General features: G+C 38.0%; 1 long non-coding RNA gene across 1 annotated transcript; it reads right to left on the bottom strand.

Annotated features, from left to right (window-relative positions):
• Window positions 1-5,738: 5,738 nt before the first annotated feature.
• Window positions 5,739-18,712, bottom strand: Gm21758. The gene is made up of 3 exons (XR_882337.1): window positions 18,684-18,712; window positions 7,512-7,579; window positions 5,739-5,761 (listed from the first exon to the last, which is right to left on the bottom strand). It is a non-coding gene; the product is annotated as a predicted gene, 21758 (long non-coding RNA).
• Window positions 18,713-27,712: the final 9,000 nt, after the last annotated feature.

Below are 27,712 nucleotides of genomic sequence, written 5' to 3'. Positions count from 1 at the left end.
TAACAAAACCAGTAATGAAAAGGGAGACATAACAACAGATACTTAGTAAATCCCAAAAAATCATCAGATCCTACTACACAAGCCTGTAACTTAGCAAAAGTGGAAAATCTGGATGAATTGGACAATTATCTAGACAGATGTCAGGTACTAAATTTCAATCAGGTTGAGATAAACCCTGTAAACTCTCCCATAACCCCCAAAGAAATAGAAGCAGTCATTAAGAGCCCTCCCCCTCCAAAAAAAAAAAAGCCCAGTATCTGATGGGTTTAGTACAGATTTCTATCAGACTTTCAATGAAACACCAATACCAACAATCTTCAATCTATTATGCAAAAACAAAAGAAAATGAACACTACTTAATTTGTTCTATGAAGCCACATTTACTCTTATACCAAAACCATACAAAAACCCAATGAAGAAAGGATACTTCAGACCAATTTAACTTATAAATATTGATGCAAAAATTCTCAATAACATTCTGTTAAACACAATCCAATAACACATCAAAATGATCATCCTTCATGATCAAGAGGCTTCATTCCAGGGATACAGGAATGGTTCAATATATGGGAATCCATCAATGTAATCCAATATGTAAAGAATCTCAAGGAAAAAACACAGTATTATCTCATTAGACGCCGAGGAATCGTTTAAAAAAAAATCAACACGCCTTCATGATGAAAGTCTTGGATAGATTCAGAAAGCAAGGCCCATAAATAAACATAGTAGCAAACCAGGATCCAACATCAAAATAAATGGAGAGAAACATGATGCAGTCCCACTAATATATGACAAGGCTTCCCACTCTCTCCCTACCTATTCACTATAGTACTAGAAGTTCTAGCCAGATTAAATAGAAAACAAAAAGAGGTCAAAAAGTTAAAAATTGGAAAAGAACAAATGAAAATATCACTATTAACAGGTAATAAGATAGTATATTTAGTGACCCCAAAATATCCACCAAAGAACCCTTAAGCCTGAGAAACAACTTTAGCAAAGTGATTGGATATACAATTAACTCAAATAGATCAGTAGCTTTCCTCTACTAAAAGGATAAACCGGCTGAAAAGGAAGTTATGGAAGCAACACGCTTCACAATAGTCTCATATTTTAATACCTTGGTGTGACACGAAAAAAGCAAGTCAAAGTTCTGTAGGACAAGAACTTCAAGTCTCTGAAGAAAGAAATTGAAATTCTCAGAAGATGGAAATATCTCCCATGGCCATAGATTGGTGTCCCAAATAATTTAGTAAAAATGACTTTCTTGCCAAAAGTAAGCTCTGATTCCATGCCCTCTCCATCAATATTCAAACTCAATTCTTTATAAAGATAGAAAGAGCAATATGCAAAATCATTTGGAATAACGAAAATCCAGGATATTGAAAAACTATTCACAACAATAAAAGAACTTCAGGGGGAATCATCCCTGACCTCAAGCTGTATTATAGAGAAATAGTGATAAAAATGTATAGTGACCATAAAGAAACAATGACTTCAGGAAGTTCACACGCAAACAGATAGGTCTAAAGTATATCATCCTGTATGAGGTAACACAATCCCAAAGGAAAAAATATGGTATGCACTCATAATAAGGGGATATTATCCTAAAAGTTCAGAATACCCAAAATGTAATTCACAGACCACATAAATCTTAAGAAGGAAGAAAAAAGTGTGCATGTTTCCGTCCTTCTCAGAATGGGGAACAAAATACTACTGGGAGGAAATATGGAGACAAAGTGCAGGGCAGAGACTGAAGGAACAACCATTCAGAATCTGCCCCACCTTTGGATCCATCCCGTATATAAACACCAGACCCTGTCACTATTGTGGATACCAACAAATAATTGCTGAAAGGAGCCTAATATGGCTGTGTCCTCAGGGGCTCTGCCAGAGGTTGGCAAAAACAGAGGCTCATGCTCACAGCCAACAATCAGACTGATAATGGGGTCCACAGTGGAGGAGTTAGAGGAAGGACTGAAAGAGCTGAAGGGGTTTGTAACCTTACAGGAAGAACAATAATATGAACCAAGCAGACCGCCCCCCCCCACAGAGCACTCAGGGACTAAGCCAGCAAACAAAGAGGGGGAACCATGGCTCCAGCTAAATACATAGCAGAGGATGTCCTTGTCAAACATCAGTGAGAGGAGAGGTCCTTGGTCATGTGAAGGTTGGTGCCCTAGTGTAGGCAAATACTAGAGCAGGGACATGGGAGTTGGTGGGTGGGGGAACATGCTCATAGAAGCAGAGGGAGGGTGGAATGGTAAAGGGAATTTCTGGGGTGAAACCAGGAAATGACTAATATTTGAAATGTAAATACACACACACACACACACACACACACACACACACACACTCACACACACACACACACACACACACACACACACCGAATATGATGGCTTTAACTGTGACTTCAAGTGGGTTTATATGCAATCACAGGATGATCTAAATTTTGGTCCCATTGTTGCTAGGGTTTTGATAAATTAGAGTAAATGTGTTTGCATCTCAATCTCCAAATGAAATCATGGTTGCTTTTATCATAACCAAGCTCCTCAATTTTTTTCATCATAATACAAATCTAAAGCAGATCTAAAATATAAAGTTTTTCTGGCTGGACAAATATTTTACTGCTACAGCAAGAAGCTCTGGTTTCAATCTTCAACAAGGAAAAAAGGAAGAAAAAACAACCAAACGAACAAACAAACAAACAAATTTTAAATATAAAAAATAAAGAACACATATTACCTCAGGCCCAGGTACATTTGTAAGGCTGGGGACTTCAGTTTCAAGGCCAGTCAAAGCTGCAGGTGAGGTTTCAGACAATCCTGAGATATTCAGTTAGAGCTTACTTTCCTAAACCAAAACAACAAATAAATAACAACAACCTGACCTGAATTATATCTGAAGTCCCAGCACTTCTGAGGCTGAGAGTAGACTCTGTATTTTGAGGCAATTGGAGCCTATAAATAGAAATTTCGGGAATCTGCCATTTTAACAACAGGTAGAGGTAAATGAAGACTGGTTTTCAGTTCGTTTTTAATGAATTCCTGGCAGGCAGCAGCAGCTAAAAGAAGGTTTTAATCTGTTGGCTCCACTAACTGACTTCCAATTTAATCACTCCTCACATCCCCAAGCCCCAAGAAGACTTCCAGGGTCTCCAATTCCCTGGCCTTCCTACTTTCTGTTAGGAGATAATTCTGTTCAAACTCCTGCCCTTAGCGAAGTTCTCTGTTTTTCTCAGCAGAGACCTAAGTGGGAAAAGTTGATTGTGAGCCTGGAAGCAGTACCTTCCTGAGTCCTGTGAGGGTCACCTCCTCTCCTTACTCCTAAAGTAACACCTCCACCCCTCCACATTTTTCCCCACACAGGCCCCCAGCTCAAACAGGATTAATCATCTTTCAACAGACAATTGACTACCTCTACTGAGACTTCTCCCTACCACGCTTCCTCAAGAACCTTGCTTCCACAAGAACTCGGCTTGATGACTACCACAAAGCATACTGGGTAACAGGGTTTGGATAGCGGGAAAACAATCTCAGCCAAGGTCCTTGCTGATTGGCAGTGTTTGTACATGTGTACTAAGGGTGAGAAAGGCTCAATCAGTCGTCTGTCATTGAAGAGCAAAAAGGAGGTAGTATTTTAGCTGCCACTACTACCCAGAGGCTTTCCATTTTCCAAGTTTACAATACTAACTTGAAAGCTAAAATAAAACGGACCCCAAACAAGACTCTCCTACTTTGTTTCAGATGAAGGTGCTGTTGTTTGTAATTTTCAATTGTTTTATTTATTTAAGTAATTTGTTTTTGCATGTTTGTATTTATAAACATGCATGTGTGGTGCACATAGAAACTAGAAGAGAATTCCAAAACCCATGGATATAGAATTAAAAATGGTTTTGAGCCATTGTGTGGGTCCTAGGAACTAAAACTTGGTTCTGTCCAAGAACAACAAGTGCTCTTAATTTCTAAGCCATCTTTCCATACCTGTCCTTTGTGTCTTTTAAGGTGTGCTGATCATTTTTCTTGAAACATGTTTATTTGTACTATACAGTGGAGATTATAAAATTATAACACTTTCTTAATATTGACAATTTCCTCAAAGAGAAAAAACAAAAAGACAAAAACCATCATTTTAATGGATTGTGTAAATCACATAAAGAGTATTGTAAAAACCTGATGCATATACATTTCAGTATAAGTATGCATAAGAAGGCGGCAAATAGACATTTGCTGCATTCTCAATCACATTCCAACTTCCTTTTTCTTTTTTTTTTTTTCAAGGCAGGGTTGTAGTCCTGGACCTCACCCTGGTTACCAACTGCTGGGAATAAGGCATGAACCACCTCTGACTGCCCAAACTTAAATCTTGAGACAGGTTCTCTCTAATTGTGCAGCTCACCAATGCCACTAGCCTGGCTAGCCAGCAAGCTGTCTTCACCTACTTTTCACTGGGTTGCAGCCTGCATTTTTAAAGCTGATTTAAGACCCCCTCCTTAATTTATATACTTTCAAGGAAAGCACATTACCAAAACAGCTATCTCTCTAGCCCCTCTGAGAGGTTTGTTCTCTTGTGGTAGCCACTGTATTTTTTTTCTTCTCTAATCATGCCTAAGTTTAGGCTCCTAAAATGCTTATTGCTGGTTTTGCTTGTTTCCTTACAAGAGCAAACTCGGTTTCTTGCTCATTTTACAATTTGCAGTTAATTTGGCAAACTAGACAACCTAACATTTCATTTGCAAGACTTATAACTGTCTTTTGTTTGTTTGGTAGGATTTTTTTTAATTTGGTGCATTTGTTGGTTTGTTTGGGGTTTTGTTGTTATTGTTTTGTTTTGTTTTTTTTGTTTGTTTGTTTGTTTGTTTTTGCCACTGAAGATGAAACTCATCACATTTAAATGGTGATTTACCACTGAGCTACATCTTCAGCTAATCTTGCATTCTGAATGTTTGCTGAGAAGTTATCTCATATGTGTTTTAAAGGAAACTACAATTACTGTGAACCCTAAAAGTGTCCCCTTTTGCTATACAGTCTAGAAATCTGATGCCCTCTTCTGACCTCTTTAAAAAACAGGCAAATACCTCCAAAAACACATACCTTCAGATTTATCCAACATACTGTCTACTTCATCTCTGTGAAGAAAGGAAAATAAAAAATTAATGCAAGAAATATAGTGGACTGGTAGGACATTTTTCTTACCCACACAAAACTTTAAAAAGAACCTTCTTTTAATTATTTATAATAAATATATAATGTTTGGTTAGGGACAAATGTAACATATATATATATATATATATATATATATATATATATATAATACATGGTGGAGTATCAAAGTGATCTTGTATCCTTTACTTTTACCAATTCATACATTAACACCCACAGTAGTTTATTCATTACTTTCCCACTCTTGCTGAGACCCTTCTTCTTTCCAGTTGGTCCCCCTCTTATTTTCATGATTTTTCTTCTTTTCTTTGTGTGTATATCTTGGAAGATCTCAGGCAGGTGGTCATATTGTACTAGTTGCTATGTGTTTGTTATCACAAGGTCTGAAGGACCTCAAGCTGGGCTTGAACTCAACATATAGCAGTGTCAGATTTGTATTGCTATCTTACTGAATCTACTTCTCCAGTGAAGGGAATACAAACACTACTTATGAAGTAATCTATTGAGCTGGCAAAAATATTGAAAATGTTACCCCATATCTTCATCTGCTTCTGCTTGAGGCGATATATTCTCATTTTTATCAAATGCTGGGCTCTTTACTGTATTAACAATAGAAAACAGTAACATTTGAAAGGATTCTATATAAGTAATAGTTAATAAAGTACTATCGATTTGAATTTCTCTGGAAAAACTCTCCATGTGAATTTTTGGAAAAGATTTTAGAAAGGAAATATTTACACCAAGAAAATCCAGGACACAAGGAGATGACAAAACTTAAGGATAATAGGTATCAATGACAAGTAAGTTTTTCAAATTTAGGGACAGTGAATATATTCAACAAAATTATAGAAGAAAATTTCCCTAACCTATAGAAAGAGTTGCCTATGAATATACAAGTAGCGTACAAAATTCCAAATAGTTTGGACCACAAGAGAAATTTCTTCCATCATATAGAAATCAAAACTCCAAATGCATAAAAAAGAAAGAAAGAAAGAAAGAAAGAAAGAAAGAAAGAAAGAAAGAAAGAAAGAAAGAAAGAAAGAAAGAAAGAAAGAAAGAAAGAAAGAAAGAAAAGAAAAAGAAGAATATTAAAAGCTCTAAGGGAAAATGGTCAAGTGACTTATAAAGGAAATCCTATCAAAACTATACCTAACTTATCCCCAGAGATTATGAAAGCCATAATATCCAGGGCAGATGTCATACAGACCCTAAGGGAAAAGAAATGCCAGACAAGGCTACTAGACGCATCAAAAAATTTTACAATAGATTGAGAAAACAAGGTATTCTGTGAAAAAAACGATATCTACACAATATGCTCGAACAAATCAAGCCCATCAAGGGGGTAATAATGGGAAAACTCCAATATAAGGAGGGAAATTACACTCTAGAAAAACCAAGAAATTGATCTTGAAGCAAACCTAAAAGAAGAAAGCTACATGAATCACATTCCAACTCTAACAACAAAAATAACAGGAAGGAACAACTACTTTTCCTTAATATCTCATAATATCAGCGGACACAATTCACCAATAAAAAGACATAGAATAACAGACAGGATGTGTAAGCAAGACCAAGCATACTAGAAACAAATCTCAGGGACAAATACAGATATTACCTTAGAGTAAAAGGCTGGAAAACAATTATCCAAGCAAATGTTCCAAAGAAACAAGTTGGAGTAGCCATTCTAATATCAAATAAATTCGACTTTCAACCCAAAGTTATCAAAAAAAAAAAAGAGGAGGGACACTTCATATTCATCAATGTTAAAATTTACCAAGATGAATTCCCAATTCTGAACATTTATACGCCAAATGCAATGTCATCCACACTCATAAAAGAAATTTAGTAAAGCTCAAAAACACACATTGCACCCGAAACAATATTAGCTCAACACCCCTCCCTCATCAATGGAAAGTCCCTGGGAACAAAAATTAAAAAGAGACACAGTTAAAATAACAGCAGTTATGAAACAAATACATGAGTTGATATCTATAAAAAATTTATTCGAATAGAAAAGGATATCCCTTTTTCTCAGCCCCTCATGATGCGTTCTCCAAAATTGACCATATAATCAGTCACAAAACTTGTCTCAACAGATATAAAAATATCGAAATAATCCTATGCATCCTATGAGATCACTAAGGACTAAGGCTGATCTGAAATAGAAATATAAGTAATTAAAAACACACATAAACATAGAAGGTGAACAAAAATATAGTCAGTGATAACTCAGACAAGGAAGAAAAATGAGATAAATTTAAGACTTTTTAGATTTTAATGAAAATGAAGCTACAACATACCAAAAGTTATGGGACACAATGGAAGCAGTTCTAAGAGGGAAACTCATACCTCTGAATGCCTCTGAATCGAAATTGGAAAGAGGATACTGGAGTAGGTTGACAGCACACCTAAAAACTCTAGAACAAAAGGGAGCAAATTCACTCAAGATGTCTTTAAGGCAGGACAAATATCAATCTCATGGTTGAAATCAACCAAGTGCAAACAAAGGAATTACATAAAAAAATCAAACAAGCTAGGAGCTGGTTCTTTGAGAAAATCAACAAGAATTATAAACCATTAGATAGACTAAGTACAGGGCACAGGGACAGTATTTAAATTAACAAAACCAGAATTGAAAAGGGAGACATAACAACAGAAACTTAGGAAAGTCAAAGAATAATCAGATCCTACTAAACAAGTCTATACTCAACAAAAATGGAAAATGAGGAAAACAAATGGACACGTATCTAGACAGATATCAGGTACCAAATATAAATCAGGATCAGAGAAATTCTGTATTACTTCCATAACTCCTAAAGAAATAGAAGCAGTCATTAATAATCTCCCAACCAAAAAAAGCCCAGGATCTGATGAACCATCAGAGTTCAATAAGATCTTCATGTGATAGACCCTGACTTAGATTGTTTCTCACTTGAAGGTAAAGCCTCTGGACATTCCCCAAGCTTATTTTCCCTGATCTCTAAAAATGCAGCCAGAAAGAAGTTCTTTGTTGTCTATAGTGAGCAAACAGACTTTTCATTTCTTATCCTTACAGCCAGAGATATGGTAATTGTAATTTTACCAAGGACATCCAGCAGAAAATAACACTCCTCTCAACTCTTCCCATACCTTCCCAAATCTCCTCCCAACCCACCTAAACCCTCCCAACTCTTCCCAACTTCTCCCATCTCTCCTCCCAACTCATCTCAGTTCCTCAGCTAGCTGTTAAAAGCCCCCCACTGTCACCATTCAGGGTCAAAATCCCTTACCCTGCACAGTGTTAAAAATGTCCTCAGTTAGCTGATAATAAATCCTCTTGCATTTTGCATCAAGTGTGGTTTTCTCTGGAGTTATTGGTGTCCTGGACAGTTCATCCAGGGACTTGAGTGGAGGCCAAACTTTGGGGTTCTTACATATGGGGGCTCGTTTGCCTGGATTTGTGGCCTATCCCATTTCTCAGAGATGCCACTTGCCGGTAGGATCCTGTCTTTGTCTATGTTTTTGTCTGCCGGCAGTGTTTGAATTCAGAATTCATGGTTTACAATCTTTCTATTCTGTATGGAGGGGAGGGTTACTGACAGGCATGTCAGGAGTAATCGCACACTATACTGGGAGACATCCCTGGAGGTCTGAGGGAGCTCCAGGGATGCCTGGACATCTCCCATCAGGGTGCCAAGTAAGTGTGTGCTCACTTGGCCATCTTTTAATGTTCCTGGGTACCAAGTGAGAGTGTGTTTACTGTTTCTGTTACTGGGTGCCAAGTGAGAATTTGCTAACTCGGCCATGTGTTTCCGTTACTGTATATATTGTTTGTCTCCCTGTATGTGACTATGCAGTTTGGATAGACTATTAGCACTCCCCTTAGATTGACTCATGAGCATCAAACTGAAATTATGACTAGGACTCACAATCTCTTTGTAGATGTCAAAAAGAGATTTTGGAGAACTTTCTGCTCTACAAAATTGCCACCTGTTGATGTTAGTTGACCACCAGAGAGCACCTGGTTGAAACCTTGAGTACAGAAGAACAAGCTGGGCTCCCTAGTCCTAGCTTTCTGCCACTAAGTGGAAAAAAAAAAAACAAAACGAAGATGTAAATGGCGGGGGGAAGGGAGGAATGCAACCCTTGGCTCCTCTTGAGATATTTCCAGAGATGTAATAACCTCCAGAATGGCGTGATACTCCACCCTCATATCCCCAACCGGTCCCTTCCCAGATATCTCAAAAGGGTACTGCTGGAAACATGGGGGCGTGACCAGCTTCTGGAAACCAAGACAAATGAGCTCAGAGCCTATTGAGACCAGACTCAACAATCGCGCTGGCTTTAAGTACTTATGGCCCTACTCCAGCAGACCATGGAAATGCAGCTCCTTCAGTATTGGCCTTTTTCCTCCTCTGATCTCTACAATTGGAAGGCAAAACATGCCCCCTTCTCTGAAAACACCTCTAGCCTTACTAATCTAATGGAATCTCTCATGTTCTCTTATCAGTCCACTTGGGATGACTGTCAATAGCTATTGCAGTTTAATTTTACCACAGAGGAGAAGGAAAGGATTCTGCTTGAGACAAGAAATATGTGCTGGGAGCCAATGAATGGCTGACACAACTTCCAAATGAAATAGATGCAGGCTTCCCTCTGAATGGTCCTGACTGTGACCCTAACAGGCCTGAAGGTAGCAAGCAGTTGACACATTTACACAGGGGTAGGGTAGCAGGAAAGGGAGGAGCTAACAGGCACCCAAGCAATTTGGTCAAGGTAAGAGGGATCCTAAAGGGGAAAAGGAGCCCCCAGCAGTGATTTTAGAATGCCTCTTAGAATCATACAAGCATTACGCTCCCTTTGACACTATGTCAGAGAGCCAGCAGGCAGCAGTGGCCATGACTTTCATTTGGGCATTCTGCTTCTGACATTAGGCGAAGGTTACAGCATCTAGAGAATCTGCAAACATTATCTTTTCAAGATCTGTTTAAGGAGGCAGAGAAAGTGTACCATAAGAGAGAGACTAAAAAAGAAAAAGGAGAAAGAGAAGAGAGAGTAGCTGAGTCAAGAGAAAGTAGACCAGATGGAAGGCAGGATAGAAATTTAATTAGGATTTTGGATACATTAGCAGTTGATAACGAAGTTTATAGAAAAGATGGAGGGAATAGGCAGACAGGGTAACTGGGCAACACAGGGCCAAAAAGACCTCAGAACTCCATAGGACCTTCACACCACCTGTAGATAAGGACCAATGTGGGTACTGTAAAGAAAAAGGGACACTGGGCAAGAGACTGCCCCAAGAAAGAGACAGATACCAGACCACCTAAGTCCTTATCCCAGAGGATGATGACTAGTGGATATGGGGAACAGACACCCTACGTGAGACTAGGGTAACCCTAACTGTGGAAGAGACCCCCATGGCTTCCCTTCATGATATCAGAGCAGAGTTTTCAGTCCTGACAGAGCCACTGGAGAAATTGAGGAACCAGCAATCCTTAGTAATCGGGGCTACTGGTCAGAAACCATACTCTTGGACCACTGATAAGAAAGTTAATCTATGAATAAGCCAAGTAACTCATTCCTCCCTCATCATTCCTCAAGCTCCACCCCATTATTGTGGAGAGACATACTAGCATATTTAAAATCCCAAATAAGCTGCTCTTTGCAAGGAACTTCAATCCCTTGGCAAGCCTCTGTCTCTATAAATTTAACATCAAAATTGGAAGAAGTATATAGATTACATGAGCCTCAAGCCCCATCAAGAAAAGTACTAGAATAAACCTAGTTAGAGAGATATCCAACAGCCTGGGCAAAGACTGGGGGTATAATTGAGGCAAAAATGGTGCCCCCCATCATTGTGAGATTGAGAACTGGTGTGATTCCTTTCAGGGTACAACAATACACCATGAGCAAAGAGGCCGGAGAGGGCATCAGACCTCACCTTCAAAGGCTCTTAGAACTAGGCGTGTTTGGTCCTTTGTCAGTCTTCCTGGAATACTCTGTTGCTACCAGTTAAAAAGCAAGGCTTTGCCACCTGGCACTCACTAATAATCCCTTCTTACTAAAGAGACTGGGACTTTCTCATGGACCCCATATATGGGGAGGCCTTTAAAAAGATTAAAAAATCGTGCTTAGTGCCTCAGCCCTAGTCCTGACAGATGTGACATGGCCATTCACTCTCTATTTAGATAAAAGAGCAGAAATAGTGAGATAGGTCCTGACCTAAGCTCTGGGGACATAGACAAGACTTGTAGTCTACTTGTAAAAAAAAAAAAAAAAAAAAAAAAAAAAAAAAAAAAAAAGACCAAGTGGCCAGTGGATGGCATTCTTGCTTAAAAGCTACCACTGCTGTGCCAGTACTTCTCAAAGATGCTGACAAACTGACTCTAGGTCAAGGAACTATAGTAGTAAACCCCCTCTGCCCCCATGCCTTAGAAAGCATTGTTAGACAGCTGTCAGATTGCTGGATGACTAATGCTCACAGGACCCATTATCAGAGTCTCTTACTGACTGAGAGAGTGTAGAGAGAGTGTAGTTTTCACCCCTGCTATCCCTAATCCTTCCACCTTGCTGCCTGAAGCTGACAACTCCCTACCAGTGAAGGAGTATAAACATCCTGGCAGAAGAAATCAAAACTAAGAAAGAAGTCACTGACCAGCCATGGCCAGGCTGCCCCAATTGGTACACAGATAGTATCAGCTTTTTGATTGAAAGTAAAAGAAAAGTGGTGCCAGCAGTGGTCAACGGAAAAGAAACCATCCGTGCCAGCAGCTTTTCTGAAGGAATGACTGTCCAGAGAGAAGAGCTAATCACACTCATCCAAGCCTTGCAGCTGGCAATAGACTAGAACATCAATATCTAAACAGACAGCAGGTATGCCTTTGCCACCACTCACATGCATCTTTATCTTTCTTTATCTTTATCTTTATCTTTATCTTTATCTTTATCTTTATCTTTATCTTTATCTTTATCTTTATCTTTATCTTTATCTTTATCTTTATCTTTATCTTTATCTTTATCTTTATCTTTCTTTATCTTTTTATCTTTAGAAAAAGGGTGCTACTCACATCTACTGGGGAAGATATTAAAAATAAAAAAAGAAACCAAGAGACTGTAAGAAGCCATACACTTTGCAAAAAAACTTGTCATCATACATTGCAATAGTCACCACAAAGTCCATGAGGCCCTAGTGAAGGGAAATCTGATGCCTGACCTGGCTGCCCTAAGAGAAAAAAATAAAGAATGTCAAGACCATTATAATCTCAAAGATGCAGGCTTTGATTATACTCCAGAAGATCAGGAATTAACAGGCAAAATACCTGATATATGTGTGCATACTACCCAGGGAGTCGCTAAGACCCAAGATGGTTGCTCTGTCCTGCCCAGAAGAGAAAGGTAATCTACAGCACCAATCTACACCACCTCATGCCCTTGGAAAATCAGAAGGTCAAAAAAATGTTAAGAGCTCAAATTGCTATATTATAAGATTGCCAGATGTTGCCCATGAGATTGTTAATGAATGCAAAGCATGTGCCCTCACCATTGCTGGGCACCACAAGAACACCCCCCAGAAAGTGGATAAGAGTTGACTGACCAAGAGCATACAGAAAAGTAGATTTTACTGAAGTTAAACCAGCCAAGTACAGTAATAAACATCTATTTGTTTTTTGTAAACACCTTTTCAGGCTTGGTAGCAGCCTTCCCCACTAAGAACAAGAACACCTTTGCCATGGCAAAGAAGATATTAGAGGAAAATTTCCTAAGATTTGGCATCCCTAAGGTACTTTCGTCAGCCAATGGCCCCTCCTTCATTGCCCAGGTAAGACAAGGGTTAGCCAGACAATGGGGGATCCATTGGAAGATACATTGTTCTTATATATGCCAGACTTCAGGACAGGTAGAGTGGATGAATAGAGCATTAAAAGAAACCTTGACTAAATTGGTTTAGAGACCTGCAGAAAAGATTATGCAGCTCTTTTTCCCTTCACCTTGTTCTGAGTATGGAACACCACAGGGAAATTTAAACTTACACCATTCGAACTCCACAACTGGGGACCCCCCCTTTAACAGAAGCAGGTGGAATGTTTGACCCTCATGTTTCTTTTTCAGAACTCCCACTAGCTCACTTGAAGGACCTACAACTGGTCAGAAAAGATGCCTTGGAAATGTTGAAACACAATAAAAAACTAAAACAAAAATACAAAAACAAAAAACATACGAACCAGAAACCATCTTGGTGCCACATAAATTTCAAACAGGAGTACCTGTCCTGGTCTGGACCCACCATTCTGGCAAACTTGAACTCAGATCAAAAGGACTCTCCCTGATGCTTCTCACAAGCCCTGCTGCCACACCTCCAGCATGTGCCCGGTTCTGGCATCCAGCCTGCCATGGCCCTCTGGCCTGGCACTGCTCACACACAGTGGGCACTGCACAGGAACCTCCCTCCCTCCCTCCTCCCACTGGCAAGAGGCTCTTTTGTCTCATTCAAGGGGCTTCTGAGGTTCTCAATCTTACATATCCTAAAGCTGTGACCTCATGTTGGCTTTGTTTGGCAGCTGGGCCAGAGGTTTAATTTTCTAACTTATAAGATCAGAACTATGTACTAGAAGGAGTGGGAAATGTTGAGACCCCAACTCAGAGTGTTTCTCCCTGGAAGGTAAAGCACCTGAACATTCTCCAAGATTGTTTTCCCTGATTTATAAAAATACAGCCAGAAAGAGACTCCATGTTCTCTACAGCCACCAAAAAGCCTTTTGGTTTCTGAGCCATACAGCTAGAGATTCAAAAATTGGAGTTTTGCCAAGGACATCCGGGCAGAGAAGAACACTCCTCCCAACTCTTCCCAACTCCTCCAAACTCTCCTCCCAAATCATCCCAATTCCTCAGCTAGTTAATAAAAACCCTCTTCTGTCACATCTCAGAGTCATACGCCCCTGCCCTGCACAGTGGAAGGAGTTTGTCCTTAGCTAGCTGATAATAAAACCTCTTGCAGTTTGCATCAGGTGTGGATTTCTCTCAAGTCATTGGGGTGCTGGCTACCTCATCCCGGGACTTTACTGCACTTGAGAGGAGGTCCATCTTCGGGGTCTTACACATGGAGACCTAATACCAAAACTCTTCAAACTATTATGCAAAATCAAAAGAGAAGGAACACTATTGAATTTGTTCTATGAAGCCAGATTACAATTATATTCAAATCATACAAAAACTCAATGAAGAAAGGAAACTTCAGACCATTTTCCCTTATGAATATCGAAGCAAAAATACTCAATAAAATCACTGCAAACCAAATAAAAGAATACATCAAAACGATCATCCATCATGGTCAAGTAGGCTTCATCCCTGTAATGCAGGGATGGTTTAATATATGGAAATCTGTCAACTTAATCCACTATAGAAACAAACTCAAAGACGAAAACAACATGATCACCTCATTAGATGCTGAGAAAGCATTTGACAAACTACAACACCCATTCATAATAAAAGTCCAGGATAAATCAGGAATTCAAGGCCCATACCTAAATATAAAAAAAAAAAAATAGCAAACCAGTAGGAAACATTAAACTAAATGAAACAATCCCATTAAAGTCAGGGACGAGACAAGACTGCCCTCTTTCTTCATACCTATTCAATATAGTAGTTGAAGTCCTAACCAGAGCAATTAGACAACAAAAGGAAAACAAATGAATACAAATTGGAAAGGAAGAAGTCAAAATATCACTATTTCCAGAATATATGATAGCATGTATCAGTGACCCAAAAATGCACCAGAGAAATTATAAACCTTATATATGACTTCAGTGCAGTAGGTGAATATAAAATTAACTCAAACATATCAGTGGCCTTTCTCTACTCAAAGGAAAAAGAGGATGAGAAAGAAATTAGGGAAAAATCACCCTTCACAATACTCACAAATAATATAAAATAGCTTGGTGTGACTCTAACTTAGAAAGTGAAAGATATATATGATAAAAACTTCATGTCTCTGAAGAAAGAAATGAAACAAGATCTCAGAACATGGAAAGAACTCCCATGCTCATGGATTGGAAGGATTAATATAGTAAGAATGGCTGTTCTGCCAAAAGTAGTTTATAGATTCAATACAATCCCCATCAAAATTCCAACTCAATTCTTTTCTGAGTTAGAAAGGGCAATTTACAAATTCTCCTGGAATTTGAAAACAAACAAACAAACAAACAAACAAAAAAAGAAAATCAACAAAAAAAAAAAAAAAAAAAAAAAAACCTAGTATAGGAACAACTATTCCCAACAATAAAAGAACCTCTTGTGGAATCACCATGCCTGACCTCAAGCTGCACTACAAAACAATTGTGATAAAAACTACATGGTACAGGTATAGTGGTAGACAGGTAGATAAATGAAATAGAACTGAAGTCAGAGAAATAAACCCACACACATATAGTCACTTGATCTTTGACAAAGGAGCTAAAACCATCTAGTGGAAAGGAGACAGCATTTTCAACAAATGGTGTTGGTTCAATTGGCAGTTAGCATGTAGTAGAATGTAAATTGATCTATTCTCATCCCCTGTGCAATGCTCAAGTCTAAGTCGATCAAGGGACTGCACATAAAACCAGAGACACTGAAACTTATAGAGGAGAAAGTGGGGAATAGCCTGGAATACATGGGCAAAGGGGGAATATTCTTAAAAAAAATACCACCAATGTCTTGTGCTATAAGATTAAAATGGACAAATGGGACCTCATAAAATTGATAAGGTTATACCTAGAAGTTCAAACTTGTAATAAGGAAACATGCTTCACTTTGTCCATAGCAGCCTTATGTATAATAACAAGAAGCTGAAATGAACACAGATGACTCTCTTTAGAGGAATGTATATAGAAAATATGGTACATTTACTTAATGAATTACTACTCAGCAATTAAAAACAATGAATTCATGAAATTTTTAAAGAAATGGATGGATCTGGATGATATCTTCCTAAGAGAGTTAACCCAATCACAAAAAACACACATGATATTCCCACATTGATGAGTGGATATTATCCCTGAAGCTCAGAATAACCAAGGTAAAATGTGAAAAACCCATGAAACTGAAGAAGGAAGACCAAAGTGTGGATATGCCGTTCCTTCTTAGAATGGGGAACAAAATAATCATGGAAGGAGTTATAGAGACAAAGATTGGAGCTGAGAATAAAAGAATACAGAGACTGCCTCACTTGGGGATCCATCCCATAAAAAACCACCAAATCCAGACACTACTGAAGATGCCAACAAGGGCTTGGGTGCAGGAGAATGATATAGTTGTCTCCTGAGAGGATCTGCTAATGCCTGACAAATAAAAAAGTGGATGTTCACAGACATCCTTTGGACTTAGCACAGGGTCCCCAATTATGGATCTGGAGAAAGTACCTAAGGAGCTTAAGGACTTTGCAGGCCCCTAGAAGAAAAACCAACATGAACTAACAAAGTACCCCACAATTCCATGGGATTAAACCACCAATAAATGAAAACAAATAATGGGACATATGACTCCAGCTTCATATGTAGCAGAGGATGGACTAGTCAGGCATCAATGGGAGGAGAGACACTTGTTCCTGTAAAGATCCTATGCCCCAGTATGGGGGAATACCTGGGTTAGGAATTGGTAGATGGTGTGTTGGGGAGATGGGGGAGAGGGGAGAGGACAGGAGAATTTTTGGAGTGGAAACTAGAAACGGGGATAATATTTGAAATGTAAATAAGGAAAATATATAATAGAAAAAAAATGGAAATAATTTATTTGCAGGTTTTATGAAATAAATTCATGTTTGGCAAACATATTATACGAACAATGTTCACATCTTTTCTTGAGGCAAAATCAAGAAAGTTCTTCTCTCTCACATATGCTGATGTAGTTCCAAGAGTAGGTTTATGTGCTGCAAAACCTTGTATATAGGAATAGAGAGATATAGGTAAAATTAGAAATGAAGTATATGTAAACTCTTAACAAAGACTTCTTCCATTTCAGGTGACTAGGTAAAGTCTAATGAACTGCAGGACACAATTAATACTGGAAATGCTATACCTTCCGAAAGAGCCTCCTCTGAAACTTTTATATCATCGTCCTCATCATCAAAGTCCAAAAGTAATAAGTAACTTTCCTTTGGTATCACCTTCAATTTCTTAAGAGCCATTTTTCTCATAAGAACTCAGTAGTCTTCTTAGTTAAAAAAAAAACAATAAAAATAAAAAGAAAAAAAAAGAACTTAGTTACCTGATTAAAAATTATCATTTAAATAATTAAAAATAACAAAAAATCAAAAAATTATTTTAGCTCAATGAAAGATCATTTCTTTTTGACTTAACATGTATATTTTTAATCAATTGCCTTTGAGAGAGTTCTGTGTACATATTCAATATGGTGATGCATATATATATACACTTACCCGTACCATTTCCTCCGTGTATCCCATTTATCATGTCCCTCTCCCTCACAACTTGTTTTAAAAACTTCTTTAACTCACTTCTTTAAAAACCTCCTTTAGAACCTAAGTTATCAATCTGCCATTTCTCAGTTTAAAAAGAGACAAAAACTGGCCAACCTTCAACATATGAGTCCTCCCCTCCTCCCAAAAAAATGATGAGCAACATCCTTTAACCGTTGAGGCATCTGAATTTTGGTCCTATCTCCCACAGAATATTTTTAAACAAAACATCAGCAATTCTGTTTAACAGTTTATCTCAGTCTAAGGTAAACTCACAGTTCTATCCAGAAAGATAAAGAACATGGTAACTGTATATTCATATCAAAAAGATCCACCACTAAGTCTACAAAAAAACATGAACTACCACCACCACCCACACAGAAAGACCTTATATTGGAGAAATTAGTGATTTGGAGAAGCCGAGGATTTCAAACATCTGAAGATTCTAAGTTCAAGGCCAGGCCAAGCAGGGCCAGCTGAAACTACAAAGATAGATCCCATCCTACAGAACCTAAACTGAGAGAAAAAGCTGAACTTGGTGGTGCAAGTCTTTAATCCCAATACATGGGAGACTGAGACAGAAAGATCTGTGGTCAGAATCCATCCCCAATGACTTATGAATCTCTTACAATATCTCCTCTTCTTCTTTTCATTCATCTTCCTATGCCATTCTACTGTCTGCAATGTTCATACAGTCTATACCAAAGGAACACACCATAGAGAAGACAATGAGGAGGGAGGAATCCTCAGTGTGTTTCTAAGGGATCCTGAACATCACACAGGACAATCGCCAAGGCATCTCACCAATGGCTCCCTGTTCCCTGACCCACAGTCCTGCAGCTGTTTCTCTGATCCTATCCCCAGGCCCCAAGCTTTTCTCTTCCAAGGGTTCCCAATTCTCTATGGCCCTGACCTGTTCGATCCTCTTCCATGAATACGGTCCTCCACCTTCCATTCACCCTCAGATTCCACAGAAAATGGTGATCAGAAGGCTTTTCCTCACATAGTGGCCTCCTGGGCCTGAGATTCCCCACCCTGTCACACCTCGATTAACTGTACAACCACCCTGATCAGGGCAGACTATCACTTACAGCTCATCTAAGAGGAGAACACCTTCCCAACCGCACCCTTCTGTGCTTAGCTCCTCAATGGCAAAAAAAAAAAAAAAAAAAAAAAAAAAAAAAAAAAAAAAAAAAAAAAAAAAAAAAAAAAAAAAAAAAACGTTGTCAGAGGCCAGACCCGGACAGAAGCCTCAGAGGATCCTTTGTGATGCCAGCTGGAGCAAACAGGTCTCACCAAAGGACTGTGCTGATTGGCTGAATACACCCTGCGCATGCGTTCATGGAATACCAAGTCCTTTGAAGGGAGATTTTAGAAGGTGGGAATAATCTACTGGCTTTAAGACAAATGATTTCCAGTTTGTTGGTTGACAAGTGCTTACAGACTTGAAAATCCAGAACAAATATGTAACATATGAAATAAGCAAATGGCTCTACTTAATTTCAGCTGTAGAGGCTCTTGTAAGCATTTTTGGTTTTTTATTTATTTATGTGCATAAACATTTAATAATGTGGACTTCTGCATGTACACATGCACAGCAGAAGAGTCTATGCTGCCCCTAAGAGTTTAGAAGGGAGCATTCAGATTTCCTACAACCTCTGGTACTCTCCTCTCTCTACTTTCCTAGTCCTCAGCTTGATAGAAGAGTGTGCTAGGCAGTGCAGGCCCTCTCACTCTCACCTATTTGCTTGGCCGCTCAGGCCCTCTCTCTCACTTAGGCGTTAGGCTGGGCAGGTCCTCTCTCTCTCTCTCTCTCTCTCTCTCTCTCTCTCTCTCTCTCTCTCTCTCTCTCTCTCTCTCTCTCTCTCTCTCTCTCTCTCTCTCTCTCTCCCTCTCTCTCTCTCTCTCTCTCTCTCTCTCTCTCTCTCTCTCTCTCTCTCTCTCTCTCTCTCTCTCTCTCTCTCTCTCTCTCTCTCTCTCTCTCTCTCTCTCTCTCTCTCTCTCTCTCTCTCTCTCTTAGGTGCTAGGCTTCACATGTCCTCTCTCTCTCTCTCTCTCTCTCTCTCTTATGTGCTAGGCTTCCCAGGACCTCCCTCTCACTTAGATGTTAGTCCTTGCAGGCCCTCTTTCTCACTTATGTGCTAGGCTGGGCAGGGCCTCTCTCTCACTTATATGCCAGGCTGCCCAGGTCCCCTCTCTCACTTATGTGCTAGGCTGAGCAGCCCCTCTCTCTCACTTATGCCTCTGTTACCTACAGAGGCCGCAAGAGAGCACTGTTTCTCTGAAACTGTGATTGTGCATATGTTATGAGCCACAATGTGGGTGCTTTGTGCCGGGTCCTCTGCATAGAATAGGTGCATTTCTTTTCTTTTTATTATTAATTATTATTATTATTATTATTATTATTATTATTATTATTATTATTATTATTATTATTGTTATTATTAAATTTCAAGACAGAGTTTCTCAGTGTAGCACTGTCTGTCCTGTAACTTACACCAGGCTGACTTTGAACTCAAAAATCCTTGTCTTCTGCCTCCCAAGTGCTGTGATTGAAGGCATGAACCACCAATGCCCAACCAACAGTTGCCCTTAACAGCTAGTTTTTCCATTTTTTCAACTAGTCTAGTGTGTATTTCATGTATCCAAGAGCATTCCGCCCATTTACTTCCAGTGTTTTCCTACTTGTGCATTAGATTTCCAAGGCTGGTTTGGTGGAAAGAAATGAAAGGAAGTAGTTAGACACTTTAATAATAATAATAATAATAATAATAATAATAATAATAATAATAATAATAATAAATAATAATTATAGAACCATTTTAATGTGTTTAAGTCTATCATTTTTAAAATGTATGAGTCCTCTTTTTATGGGTTCACCTTCATGAAAGAAGGGGACATCAGATCACTTTATATATGGTAGTAAGCCACCATGTTGTTGCTGGGAATTGAACTCAGGAACTGTAAAATAATAGCCCGTTCTCATAACTGCTGAGCAATCCCACCAGTTCTAGAAATATGTTTTGATTTAATTTTTATTTCATTATGATAAGAAAATGTACATAATTTCAATTTATCTGAATTTGTTAACATCTAAAAACATATTTTGAGTAAACAGACTTACATTACATTCTTCTTTTTATTTTGTACCCCAACTCCTCCAGCTGATGCCCACTCAAAACCTATCAAACCTTCCATTTTTTATCATGTTCCTTAATATTTATAAAATATTGTAACAATAAAAATGAATATTAAAAATGTTGTTTGATAGAAAACAACAATCAATTGAATAGTCTTATTTATATATTTGTCTGCAGCAATACTGAAAATACTTTTTTCTCATAAATTTTAAATAACTCCAAATATATTAACTGTATGATATATTAAAATAATATATCACTATTAGTTTTTTTGGTGAACATAAATAGTCTTTAGGTTTGTTTGTTGTTTGTTTGTTTGTTTTGTTTTGTTTTGTTTTTAGTAGATCTTAAAATTCTTGACTTACAGATTATGCTAACAGGACCCTGAAGTTGTCTTGTGTGAGGATAGTCCAGTGACTGGCAAATACAGAAGTGGATGCTCACAATCATCTATTGGATGGAACACAGGACTCCCAATGGAGGAGCTAGAGAAAGTTCCCTAAGAACTGAGATGGTTTGAAACCCTAAATAAGAACAACAATATTAACTAACCCATACCTCCAGAGCTCATGTCTCTAGTTGAATGTGTAGCAGGGGATGGCCTGGTAGGCCATCTGTGGGGGGAGAGGCCTATGGTTTTGTGAAGGTTATATGCCTCAGCTCAGGGTACTGCTAGGGCCTGGAGGTGGGAATAGGTATGTTGGGGATCAAGGAGAGGTAAGGGGGGAGGCGGGAGGGGACTTTTGGAATGTAAACAAAGAAAGTATATAATAATTGTAAAATTAAAAAAAAATCTTGGCTTACTGTGATACAAAAAAAAAGAAAAAAAGAAGAACAGTTTATGGACACTGGATTTCATTGTAATAAGGCTGTACTTGAATGTCCCTCACATCACCAAAGTATTTTACCTTCATAGTACTAAGGGTAGAGTTGACATATCTGCTGTGGCAAGGAATGAACTATAGGCATGATTTTTGGATACTAATTTCCTGCTATGTTCAAAGCTATTTGATTTGAGTGATTGTTGTCATTCTCAGGCCACAGGTAACAGGGTACATTCACTTAAGGAATGGGTGTTTATTAAGATGGTCTATCCATGAAGTCATTGATCAACTGTTTCAATGAAGAATTGTTCTGCTTGGAGAGTGTCACAGAAGTTAGTTGATGATAGTTTCATTGGATGTGATTTTTTTTCAAAAGCATTCATCTCAGAATAATAGTAACTTATAAAGTCCTCTTCAGAATTTATACAATAATAATAAATATCAAGCAAACCCTTTAGTCTCACTCTTTGCTGTTCTCTTATAAGCCACCTCCCAAATTAATTGTCTACATTTATTTTGGTTTATAAAGAGTTTTGAAAAATTTAAGCTGTTTTGAAAACCATAGTATAGTGTAAAAATATCAAATAAACAATCCTACTAATACAGACGCTGAGATAGGGGAAGCATGTTTTCAAGACCATTATGTGGCACACAGCAATACAGTGTTATGTACAAACAAGAAGAAAGACTATATGGATTATACAATATTGTACTTATTAATCCTATTTACCAAATTAGGAACAACATAATGAAAAACGGACAATTTCTAATTCCTCATATTTTTGAATTTCATTCAATTAGGTTATGATCATAATATTAATTTTCATATTAATAGATATTAAGGTAAAGTGATTGTTACTTTCTATTAGTTTTATTCTTAGAGGTGGAAGCATGTTTTTGTGGATTTGTTGTAAGATTACTTTCTTGTTTCTTCTATGGTGTAGTTTCACTCCTTGTGTTGTTGTTTTCCACCTATTATTCTTTGTAGGGCTGGATTTAAGGAAATATTATGTGTAAAATTGGCTTTGTCGTTGTATATATTGTTTTCTCCGTCTATGGTGATTGAGAGTTTTGTTAGGTATAGGAGCCTAGGCTGGCATTCATGTTCTCTAGAGGTGGAATAGATGCTGAGATTAATATCTTTTTTATGAAAATACATCCATGAGTTGAGAGAGGAGGACTTCCACTGGCCTTTGTACCCTAGTGCCATGTTCTAGGTGCTGCTAGTGAATGGGGAACTAAGTGACACCCCAGTGACAACAGAAACCACCTCTTTCAGAATCCAACCTAAGAATGTCAGGCAGAGTTTATTTTGGCTGACTCATGGTAACCAGATCTTATATGGAGAGGATGGGACTCATGTATCACTTCAGAAAATGCTTTTAAGTTTAGTCTTATATATTTTACAGAGAAGGAAAAGAGAGAAATAACTTCATGAAGGATAACACCCAAGAAAGCAAATGATCAAGGCAGCTTTATAGCAACACACAAATCTGCCCAACACTAGTGTTTACTAGTGGTTTGTTGGTGTTAAATAGCCATGGAGGCTACTGGACCATAGAGGGGCTGGAGAAAGTCAGATTGCTTTTTGTTATTGTTTTATTTTATTTTAACATTTCCCTTTTGAATTCAGGCAGTCTCATTTTAGATTTTTCCTGCTGCTAAGACCACTAGTGTTCTTTGGTACATTCAACCTTACTGATCTCCAGGCGACTAGACTTGTCAGGATCAGAGTGGAAACTGGATATTTTACAACCAATTATCTGGTCCACTTGCCTACCTCTGGTTATCCCAGTTTCTCCACCTAAATTCGTTACTGATAATTTCCTCACTATGCAGCCTGCCATGATTCACAGACAGGTACAACAACTGCTTCTGCCTCAGTATTAAATTCAAGTCCTTTCTCTTCTTCAGGAATGTTAATATTTGACGATATACAAATGCATTTATCTGAGGAAGAATGGGCTATGCTAACCCATTGAAGAAGACACTCTACAGTGTTGTAATGCTGGTCATCTACAAGCTAACCACCTGACTAGTTTAACTGGTTAACTATAACTCCTTTCCTTTGTGTATACATTGTGTAACCTGGACTGTAACGGTGAAAAATACACTCTGGGAGATATTACCTTTTGGGTTATAATTGATTTAGATTGCTTCTTCACTGTTGAATCAGGAATGGCTACAGAAAAAAAAATTTTCTATGTTATTTTTTGTTTTGGGGTTGTTTGTTTTCTTTGTTTTTTTAAGATACAATTTCTCTGCATAACCTTGGCTGTCCTCAAGATCAATCTGTACAACAGTTTTACCACAAACTCACCTGCCTTTGCCTCCCAAGTTCTGGGTTTAAAACATGCACCACCACCATCCAGCTCAGCGTGAAAGTTCTTAATTTTAGTGAGGATCAATTATTTCTCTTAGAATGAATATTTCTTCCATGAAATCTAGAACTCTTAACTCTCTTAATCATACATATACTCCAATTTTCCTAAATCTTTTAATTTGTTCTTACATGCCCTTGTGAATTATTTTACATACAGTATGAAGTTGAGATTGAGTTTGAGGCTGACTCTTTTACCTATTATGTGTCACTGCTCTCAGGTGAAACAAAACATACAGCACAAATTATATATATGCATAATTTTATAAAACTATGGTGTATGTATTATATATAATTTATTTTATATGTAATATATTTTATCATTTATAATATTTTGTTAAATAATATACTTTAAATATACTTTAAATATACTTTAAAGTGAATTACAGGGTGTGATCTAACAATAGCTGTCTACCAACTGATATTCTAAGAACCTAATAGTTATTCAGTCAATGAGGTGGATTGTCACAGGTAGTCTCCAGTGTATTATGGAATACTGAAAATGGCCTGTATTGACAGTGAAGGAATGGGCTTCCCAATGAGGGCAAACAGGCAAAGAAAACAAACTCTCTTCTTCCACGTCTTTCATATAGTTTGCAGAATATTTATATAAGTGTGTGCCAGGTTTAAGGTGACTTTTCCCACTTGAAAGATTCAGATTCAAAATGGATCTTGCCATTTCAAATTATTAAGAAAAAATCCATTAACGTCTTGCCCAGTCAGTTGGATTTTAATTAATTTTTGATGCAGTAAAGTTCAAACCCAAGAACACTCATCACATTGTCCAATTGGCTCCCCATCATTTATTGACATTTATAGCCTTCCTTCATTGAATTGCTTGTGTGTTTTGTTAAAAGTTACTTGGCAACTTGTATACATATGTCCATACTGAGCTTTTTGACTTTTTGTTGTTATTATTTAACTCTTAAACAATTATAAATAAGCCCTCATATCTATTACACAATATTTTTCTACTTAATTCATTCTTGTTATTTTTTGCATTGTGAAGAAAGAGATGGCTCAATTCTTAAACAGTACATGTTAAACTTCCCGTTCTGTTTATAACACCAAATATAGTTTAACAAAAAAACTGTCTAATGTCAGGTAGTGTGGGAAAAGGTCTTCAATCCCATCATTTGTGGGCTGGGGGCATAGGCAGGCGAATTTCTGAGTTTGAGGCCACCTTGGTCTACAGAGTGAGTTTTTGGAAAGCCAGGCGTAAACAAACAAACTTTGTCTAGAAAACAAAACAAAACAAAACAAAACAAAAGAACAAAAAACCAAGAATAAAAACCTACTTGTGTCTCTAAGTCTTCTGGTCTCTTTGGACCTTGAATACATATCACACACACACACACACACACACACACACACACACACACACACACACATGCACCCTCACACGCAGAAAAACACCGTTCAGATTTTAAAATACATTATCTGACTCACTAAGAAATAAAACTACATCAGTGTCCCTGGTGCCAGAAAACCTTTAATCATAATACAAATTTAGTTGAACATCAATGATTTTATACAGGAGAGAATCCTGTTTAACTGTATTGAATGTGAGAGACCATTCCTTCAAATATTTCACCTCATTAAGCACCAGCTGACCCACATTGCTGACCATCCCTATACATGTAACCTGTGTGAGAAAATGTTTAACAGACGATCAAGGCTTCTCAGACACCAGAATGTACTTAGTCAGAAAACTCAGACAGAATTGCCAAGCTAAGGAAAATTAGCATATTGCAGGGACAGAATGTAAAGAAGGTTTAAAATCTAGAAAATTTGGGAGAGTTATGTTTCATATCATAAAAAAAGATACAATAGAATTCTATGTTGCTTCCCACTGTCTTTCATTATCTGTGTTATCCACACACTTTTTTTGTATTAGTAATAAAAGAAATGAGTATTTCTTTGACATTTGTATCCATACCTATGTTTTTGTTTGACATCTGTGTTCACAGCAATGTTTTCTTAGACACTATACTCTGGTTTCAGGTACCATGGACTATGATTTAAATCTTCACTTATCTCAGAAGAGATGTAAAATGCTATTAGGGCTCTTGAAGTCAGAAAGAATTAATATTCATGGCATAGTTTCAGTGGCTATAATGTTGACCGCCATAGAATACCAAAACAAAGATTCAGGTAAATTTATGAACAACATGATAAGATTGTGTCTTCCTTCAGTGTAAGCAAGGTAGTTGTCACCTCAGTTTCTCCCTTGACATTGTCTATTTTCAAGGAAGCTTGGGGAACACAAGAAGACCTGAAAGCCAACACAAACCTTAGAAACTTGTAAGCATTTGAAGTCCACTTACAGATCTCACTGTCCATACTAGTTATCCATCTCTCTGGAAGTAAAAGAGAGCAGTAAAGTGACTTTGATTATTTTGGCTTTTATTACACACACTGGACTTTTTAAATGATTGAATACTACTCCTGTGCCTAAAGGGTTGTACAATTTGTGATTTCTTAATTTTAAATGAGTATAGCAGTTTTCTCTATAGAAACGTTTGAGCATTTAATTTATTGATAAGGTCAGTGCATGGGAGCTTATGTACCCTCTCCAACATGGTATGCATCTGGGATACTCGAGGGTCTCATCCACTAGTAGTCTGGCAGAGAAACACATGTGGCTTATACTTTTGGTCCCAATTAGAAGCAAGGTAGATTGAATCCCAGGTTTATGTTGAAATAACAACTGCTTGGCCAGGAGGATTCTTCTTAAGATGGCCATGGAGTCAGAGAAGTGAATCCTGGCTTGTGAGTTCATGAAAGACAAATTATATTGTGCTAGATACTTTAAGCAACATGGTAGGTTCACACACCGAGACACACCGACACAGACACACACACCAATACGAATTCACTCTAGGATCACAGAGAATAAAATTCTCCTTAAAAATAATTGTTGAGATGAGTTTTCTCTAACACCAGAAAATAATCTGTCCTGGAGCTGATTTTTTAAATTATTTAATCAATCAACATCCCAAAACCAGTATTCCTTCTCTTCTCTGCTCCCTGAATTCTCCTCCACTCTTGCTACCCCAATCCACTCTTCCTCAATTTTTCTTTAGAAAAGAGTTCTTCCATGATAACTCCTAGTTTTGGCTATTGTAGTTGCACATCCACTCATATTGATGATAGACAGGCCTGGCAGAATTTCATCCCATTGGCTATGGAAATAGAGCTAAGTGGAAGACAGGCTATGTGAACCAATCTTAACAAAAATGTACCCTCATTAACCATAAACTCTTTTTTATCTCTCTTTTTTTTTAATTAGGTATTTTCCTCGTTTACATTTCCAATGCTATCCCAAAAGTCGCCCATACCCATCCCCCCAATCCCCTACCCACCCACTCCCCCTTTTTGGCCCTGGCGTTTCCCTGTACTGGAGCATATAAAGTTTGCAAGTCCAAAGGGCCTCTCTTTCCAGTGATGGCTGACTAGGCCATCTTTTGATACATATGCAGCTAGAGTCAAGAGCTCCGGGGTACTGGTTAGTTCATATTGTTGTTCCACCTATAGGGTTACAGTTCCCTTTAGCTCCTTGGGTACTTTCTCTAGCTCCTGCATTGGGGGCCGTGTGACCCAGTCCAATAGGTAACTGTGAGCATCCACTTCTGTGTTTGCTAGGCCTCGGCATAGTCTCACAAGAGACAGCTATATCTGTGTCCTTTCAGCAAAATCTTGCTAGTGTATGCAGTAGTGTCAGCGTTTGGAAGCTGATTATGGGATGTATCCCTGGATATGGCAATCACTAGATG

The sequence above is a fragment of the Mus musculus genome, chromosome Y (assembly GCF_000001635.26).
Source record: "Mus musculus strain C57BL/6J chromosome Y, GRCm38.p6 C57BL/6J".
Classification (NCBI taxonomy): Eukaryota; Metazoa; Chordata; class Mammalia; order Rodentia; family Muridae; genus Mus; species Mus musculus.
The sequence above is the reverse complement of the archived record's forward strand: the minus strand, read 5'-3'. Positions and strand labels throughout refer to the sequence as shown.